At 34.0% G+C, this 8,315-nt stretch overlaps 1 long non-coding RNA gene across 2 annotated transcripts in view; it reads left to right on the top strand.

Moving 5' to 3' along the window:
* Window positions 1-7,699, top strand: part of LOC135198103 (uncharacterized) — a 76,330-nt gene extending 68,631 nt beyond the window's left edge. For both annotated transcript variants that reach the window (XR_010310725.1, XR_010310724.1), the window contains one exon: window positions 7,661-7,699. This is a non-coding gene — a long non-coding RNA (uncharacterized LOC135198103). The remainder of the gene's footprint in view (window positions 1-7,660) is intronic.
* Window positions 7,700-8,315: the final 616 nt, after the last annotated feature.

Here is an 8,315-nt window from a genome sequence, read left to right on the forward strand (position 1 = left end):
ACTCTGTGTGTGTGAGAATTATGGATTCATAGTGTTTGTGTGTGTACGTATGTATATATATATATATATATTATATATATATATATATATATATATATACAGAGAGAGAAGAGAGAGAGAGAGAGAGAGAGAGAGAGGAGAGAGAGAGAGAGAGAGAAAGTTAACACTTGCAAAAATGGGTTGAAATTACTAAAAATCTTACCCAGCAGAAAATCTAAAAAGGAAAAACCGAGAAACTAGAAAAATTTGGATAAAATGAAGGCTTAAAATTCCGGCAGAAAAGGAAATAAAAGAAATAAAAATGGAAAGACATAAAAGGTCGCAGGGCAACTGTTGTCTGACATGATCTCGGGTAAATTTTAAACCAACTGACATGAAAAAAGAAAATAATTTTTCATGCAGTATGAAAGTAAAAAAAATAAAGATAATAATAAAATAAAATATACATTTTTGCGGTATATTTTCAAAGGATTAGTCTCCTTTCAGTTTTGTTTTTAAAAACCGTGAAGACAGAAAAATTAAGTAAAATATTGAAATACGGTTCAAGCAGTGCAGGTACATCCGTCTATTCCTTACTGTACCACTTTTGACGCAAGAAGGGATTTACGTTCATAATAGGTCAACCGAGGTGGGGTGTCATGGTCATGCTCGGATAGGGCATGGGGCCTAGCAACTCCATCCCAAAGTACTTCTTGAACTTCTCACTTTAGGGCGGAAATATGGATAGGTTACATACATATACACACACATATATATATGTATGTATGTATGTATGTATGTATTATATATATATATATTATATATATATTATATATATATATATATATATATATACTATATATATATATATATATATATATATATATATATATATATATATATATTATAACTGTAGAATGCATCTTTACGTAGCAGAAAAACTTCATATATTCTGGCACATGAAAGTGATATCTTGCGCTTGAACAATAACGGGAGTGAAAATTAATGAAAAACCGCTGCAACTTGGCATTTAACGCACAAATTATACATGGTCACCGAAAGTCAAATGATTATGCATATTTCAAAAGAGCAGAGCACTGGAGCAGAACAACTTATTTTATATATTTCGTGCAATAATGCGGCTTCAGCAACACGGATATGTCGGATACGCATATTTGCAGTGACTGTTAAAAACATCGGGCCATTCACGCACTGCAATGGCTGGAAATTTGTCAACAAATAATATATATATAATCCGGTAACTCCTCATAACTGATGCCGAAGAACCATGTAATGAAAGTGCACCATCAATCACGAGTTCTGACGAGACACCATCATAGAATAGTATATAGAATTGCATGCAAAGAACAAACAACGGATTACATGACAAAAAAAGAGGTATGGGGTTTACTTTTATAGCCATGACGTAAAGGTTGGCAGTTTGAATCACCAGCCGCCATAAATGTCGTTATTAATTGAAGTAACTCCATAGTCAATAATATGAGTTAGCAGTTTTGGCTGTGAACTGTGCACCCCTTAAATCGAGCCAAGTTGATCACCACTGGAAAACTTTGCAAAGGCATCTGCAATATTACAGTAACCAAGGTGCCATATTTCAACAGAGAAAATGACGTTCCGAGTCCTGGAGGCAACAGGTGATTAAAGAGACACAATTGTCTATTTTGAGCCGACGTTTGATTAATTCCTTCAAACACAGTCGTGCCAATTACTGTACGAAAATTGCGAATTAAGGCACAGATTCAATGCGATTATATTTTGCCACCGATTCGGAGATATTTGCAATTTCGATGAACATTGAGAGAGAGAGAGAGAGAGAGAGAGAGAGAGAGAGAGAGAGAGAGAGAGAGAGAGAGAGTTTGGTTTGTAAAATGTGCTAAATACAACACAGGGTCAACCCACAGCATACTCAAGACAATGCCTAAAGTATAGTGAGAAAGCACAATGTCTATCTTGATTAAAACTATGATAAACATATGTAAAGTTAAGTGATTCTAAAGCGTTGGAAATATAAAGATTTTTTTCATTCATATATTAATATTGGAAAATATGCACAGCATTTCGATAAGACTGTGCGAAGGTGTTGATGACCAAAAATTGTTCTAACAACAGATCCTGCAAGAGGTTTGTGAACAACGGCAAACAATATACAGGTTGTTAACACTATACTATGAAAATATTAACAATATTGTTAATTATCATTCTACTGAGAAATAAAGTCTGTTTTTTCTAAAGTGACAGTCAGATATTTTATACCATGAAATGAAAATCATGACTATAAAACCTCAAATAAAAACCTGATGCACTGTATGAATTAATGGGTCAAATTGGAGCTGAAATATTCCGCATATTATACATAAATGAATCAGGTCAAATTTCAGTCACTGGGTGCAGTGATATATTCTAAAACTTCGCAGAATCACGATTGAGGCTTAAAAAAATTCAAACGAGGAATTACCCAAACAAAAAATCACTGATATTTCATATAACCTTTTATGCATCGATAACACTTATCTAGATGTACATACGCAAAAAAGAAAAAAAAATCCCGATTACGCAAAATGATTCCGCCAATCAACTATAAATGCATTCAAAGCACTGAAGAGTTTTCCAAATGATTTCATTGCATGAGGACACCATTTCCTTTCACCCCACATTTCAGGAAGCGCACCGAAACCATTTTGAAATACGAAAATATAGGATATATGTCATCGGGCAAAATCCTCTCTAATGATAATAGGTTATCAGCTATGCAGCAAATCAAACGTGTTCATTCAATCTGATTAACAATGATTTTGAAAGCGCTCGTTCCAACAAATCTTCGGCCCGAATTTATCAATTCTAGTAATAAATACATTTGCTGTCATGATAAAATTTGCTGCCACGATAAAATTTACGCTATAGAAATATATTGTCCTATAATATATATTCCGTTATGAACGATCATTTGCACTGATGCTCGAATCAACATTCATGAATATCATATTGCCTTTAATAAATATATCTTATAATTGTTTACGACAAAGAAATCAACATGTTATTTTAAGCGACGAGAAGCCAACTCGTTGAAATTTAAGTAAACGGAGAGAGGAAGTAAAGAAGAGGGTAGAGAATTTACCATACGCCAGATCCAGTTCAAAGCCAACATATGTTCTTCAGAGCAACATGGTGTAACAAGTTCATCTGAAAAAGTGTTTGTAAAACTGGCTAAAGATGAGATCCAATTCATGGTGTTTTTCCCGTCCTTCGAGATCTGAGATCCCTGTCCCTGTGGCCTTTGGGAACTGAAATGGCAGAGTATCTCCTATTAGCACGAGGCAAAGGGGAAAGAGCCCTTCATTTCAACCAAGGAATGATTCCAAGACGACGAGAAACAATACTCTTTCAAATGAGCGAAAGCTATAATTTCAAAGATTTTTAATAGCAGTAATCGATATTTATTATAATTAACAATAATCGCGTTGGTAGTAGTAGTAGTAGTAGTAGTAGTAGTAGTAGTAGTAGTTCTGTAAGTGCCTACATTATACTTGTCGACTGATTCTGTAATTCCCTTCAATTACAGTCATAACTGCAATGAAAATAGCGCACCCGTTTTGATAAGTAAAGAAGACATACTCTCGAACTTGCTTTTCCCAAAAATACTTTAGATTTTCGTTACCGAAATACTATGCAAGGATGCAAGCTTTTCATCCTATTCAATCAAAGATTGCTATTTGTTCACATTTATCGCCATCACTATTTTCAGAATTAAAACTGCTTGTGTTAATGCAGTCATACATACGAAAGTCAATAAATCTTTACATCCCAATCAATAAAGATCATCATTATGTGGATTTTAATGAAAGTTATTCCTCACGGGACCATGTGTAAACAACTGGTATTAGGAAATTGACTAAAGCTTCAACCATCATTACTGTTGTCACTAGTTCAAAGCAATTTTACTACCTTCCCATGGTACCCTGCGTCACAACCTTAATTCATTTCATTAAAATAAGGCAAAGGTAAGGTAAAACTCAACTAAAACAAAACCACAAACTATTTCAACAGTAGAGCAACGGTTTTCATTGCTCATTATTTCCTCTTTTCAATTTTATAATAATTCAGGTGCTTTACCATCATCCATCAAGAGTTTTTTGAAATTCCTATACTTTATAACTAATAAGTATACCACTCGAAATACGTTTATTTAGTAAGGTTGACATAGGCATGAAAAAATATTTTTAATTAATGAGAATAACATCGAAACCTCCTAAATACTAAAACAGTGTAAAGCAACGTTAGTAAAAATAAAGAAAACGTGATCAAAGTCATGAAAAATTCCCAGTCGACATGATTTGCATCAATAACGGCCTTCTGTTAAACCCAACCGCCTTTTTCATATGAAGTAAGTAGAGAGAGAGAGAAGGGGGAGAGGAGAGAGAGGAGGAGAGAAGAGAGAGAGAGGACGAGGAGAGAGGATGCTCTTCTTTTTTTTTTTTTTTTTTTTCGAAGAGAAATAAATTAAATGTGCGAACAAATGATACCCCAAAATGGTGTGGAACTGAAAGGGGTCATTACGTCCAGGTAATGATCTTTTAATTGAATGTCATTTTATTTGAAACTCATTTTCAAAATGCACTGATATAAATGACGAGTGATTTTTACAGAAAAAAAGTGCATTAATTTGCCATTAATGTGTCCACATTGGGAAGAGCCCCTGCGTGGGCAGGATATGAACAAGAAGGGTATTCTGAATTTGAAATTAAAGACTGAATTATTCGAGATAGTACAAATATACAGTGCACAATACTGATAAAAGAACAACCGCTGATTATTTCTTTAATAATCGCCTGCTGAAAATCTGTAATTTCCTGTATTAAGCTGCTCTTTTCGAAGGGCGAGATACAGTGTTACAGTTCTAGTTCTGAAAGCTCTTTTTAGGATGAGGTTGCTAGCTCCTTGCCCTTGTTATCCCTGGTTGCGACCACAGCAGTAGACTGACTTCTGGGTAAACAATTTACAGTCTAAGGCGGGACCAGTGGGGCCATAAATTGGTTCCATGCGGACCTACCACCCCCAAATACTCTCGGCATAGACGTTAGGACCGCCCAAGTCCCTTCGCTTGGGTAGGCGAAGGATGCTAATTGATCACACCCCAACCAATCCTTTCTCTCTCTCCTCTATCTTACGCTCTGTATATATATGTAAGTAAACAAAAGAGAGGAAGAGAGAGAGAGAGAGAGGAGAGAGAGAGGAGAGGAGTAGAGAGACCATTACCTTTTGGATAGGACCTCTTCCCTTTCCATGCAATAATAGTTCCAACAGTTCACATAAATATTATTCACTAATGCAAAATTTCGTAATGCCTGCAGTCAAGGATTTGTGAAGCCCTGACGCGCTGCAATATTTAATTCATCCTATTTTTCATAAAAAGTTAGTTAAAAAAAAAAAAAAAAAACCTGTTTTCACGGCACTAACAGAGGATGTTTGTCGTAATGCCCTTAATTAAATGCCTGCCAGGGCAAGGAAGAATAAGTAAGAGTAAGAGAGAGAGAGAGAGAGAGAGAGAGAGAAGGAGAAACGGAGCCGGAGAGAGAGAGAGAGAGAGAGTATAGATATTTATTCACAATTATTCTTTTGTACTCACTGATTTACTGATTTCATTTTCTAAACCTTTTTTTCCTTTATTCTGGAGAGAGAGAGAGAGAGAGAGAGAGAGAGAGAGAGAGAATGAGGAAGATGAGAGAGGAGAGGACCTATTCGTTGTACTAATCGATTTCATTTTAGAATCCTGTTTTGACTTATTTCTGGAGAGAGAGGAGAGAGAGAGAGAGAGCAGAGAGAAAGAGAGATGAGAGGAGAGAGAAGAGTCAATTTTAATAATCATTATTGTAATAAAAAAGCCACAAAATATAAAGGAGACGGAATCTATCCAACCCAACGTTGCGCCACAGTTCGCATTGTATTCTTTCGTTCTATCTCGCCGCGTCCTCTTCTTTGGTTTTTTGTTTGAAAACTATTCTCCTTTTGTTCGGTAGATATTGCATTCCGGTTGGAGTGAAAGCATTTTTAACTATTTTTCCTCTAACTTTTTATTGCTTGTGCATTACAAAGAAAAGGAGGGAAAGGGGGAAAGACGAGGAGGCAGGAAATAGATTGTGGTTTCTGTGACTATCACTGGAACACCGGCATGAGAACACAACGACAACAATATTTATAATTGCAATATAAAGACAAATATCTATGCTTATATATGCGCAGTTGGGGATTTAACTAACAATATTTATAATTGCAATATAAAGACAAATAGCTATGCTTATATATACGCAGTTGGGGATTTAACTAACAATATTTATAATTGCAATATAAAGAAAAACTAGGCTTATGTTATTATATTGCGCAGGTAGGGAGTAACTAAGCAATAAATTTATAACTGCTAACTATAAAGACAATAAAAAGCTAATGGTTATTCAAAATACGCTGGTGAGATTTAAGTAAACAATATTTTATAATTGCAATAATAAGAAGACAAATAGGCTATGATTATATATTACGCAAGTTTGGGGATTTTAAACTAACAATATTTTATAATTGCCAAGATAAAGACAAATGATCTAGATGGCTATAATATGCGGGAGGTTTGGGGATTTGGACTAACAAGTATTTATAATTGGCAATATAAAAGGACAAATTATTATGCTTATTTATGATATCGCAGTTGGGGATTCAACTAACAATATCTATAATTGCAATATAAAGACAAATAGCTATGCTTATATATGCGCAGGTAGGGATTAACTAACAATATTTATAACTGTAATATAAAGACAAATAGCTATGGTTATAAATACGCTGGTGGAGATTTAACTAACAATTATTTATAATTTGGCAAATATCAAAGACAAAACACCTATGTTTATATATACGACCGTTGGGGATTTAACTAACAATATCTATAATTGCAATGTAAAGACAAATAGCTATGCTTATATATGCATGCAAGTAGGAATTAACTAAAAATAAAAAAATCGATAATTGGTAATATAAACGACAATTAACTACGCGTTATCAAACTACGGCTGTGGGGGAGATTGTTTGACTCAAACAATTTTTATTTATAATTGCAAATTATAAAGACAAATAGCTATGCTTATATATGCGCCGATGGGGATTTAACTAGTAAACAACAATAATAGAGTATACTAGTTTTACATGTTTATGCCTTGAGATGAATGATTGTATGAGTACTGAATAACAACCAAATATTATAATAGTATGAACGGAATTATCTAGATAATAAGAGGCTCAGAAACATACAATCTTGACCTATCTTAAATAAGCAAATTTCATCAAGATTCTCTCCCAACTGAAATACACATTGTTTACTAGAAAGTATTTAGCCATGCCGCTTACAAATAATGCATTCCTGGGCATTCGTATACAAAATGTACATCTAGATGTGTTTAAAATAAAATTTCAAATGGATATTTTGCTTACATTCCTTCTTATGGGCAAAAAATGTCCTAATTCATCTATCATCGCTTTTCGTTTACCAATATTCCACGATACAAACAAAAGTTGCTTATTCAAAAGCGCTTCTGAAGAAACACATTAAAATAAACATTTAATAAATAAGAATTTAAAGGTCTGAATTCAACTAATCACACCGTAATCTACTTCCCAGATTCCAATCGCTTCCAATCGATGTTCCGGCCGTGCCACGATGCACCAACAAAATTTCCCAAGCCAACAATCATCAAGCTATTAAGCGAGGCAGATAACGGTTGAGTATTATTCCCCGACCCTATCTTCCCCTACTTGCATTATATATAATATATATTATATATTATAATATGATATGATCTAGATATATATGATAGATATATTATATATATATATAGTTACAATTATTTCATAATGTAATCATTTGTAGATAATGGAGTCAAATTATGCTTTGTTGCACATTAATGAAAATGGGATGTGTTTATTGGACTTTTTAATACAATGAAATCATGACAACATGGTCGAACTGTTAGCAATGACCCAACGATGGAAAGGTATGCGAATTTAACTACTCTCTTCGATATTGCTGTTATTATGTCTTAAACCTTGACAAGCATCAAAACAAATTTAGATTAATATATTTTCCTCTTGAAGGCAGAGTTATCTACACTCAAGTTCGGTTTTAGTTTCTCTCAATAAGAGGTCTGTTAACAGTTTTAGCTCGGTTTCAAACCTAGCTAAGAATATTGGTGCCCTTTTAATTAGACACCAAAACCGAGCCTTAAGCTGATTTTAATTTAAATTAATCTTATTTCTTGGTAATGTTGATTGTATTC

Source organism: Macrobrachium nipponense, chromosome 21, assembly GCF_015104395.2.
Source record: "Macrobrachium nipponense isolate FS-2020 chromosome 21, ASM1510439v2, whole genome shotgun sequence".
NCBI lineage: Eukaryota > Metazoa > Arthropoda > Malacostraca > Decapoda > Palaemonidae > Macrobrachium > Macrobrachium nipponense.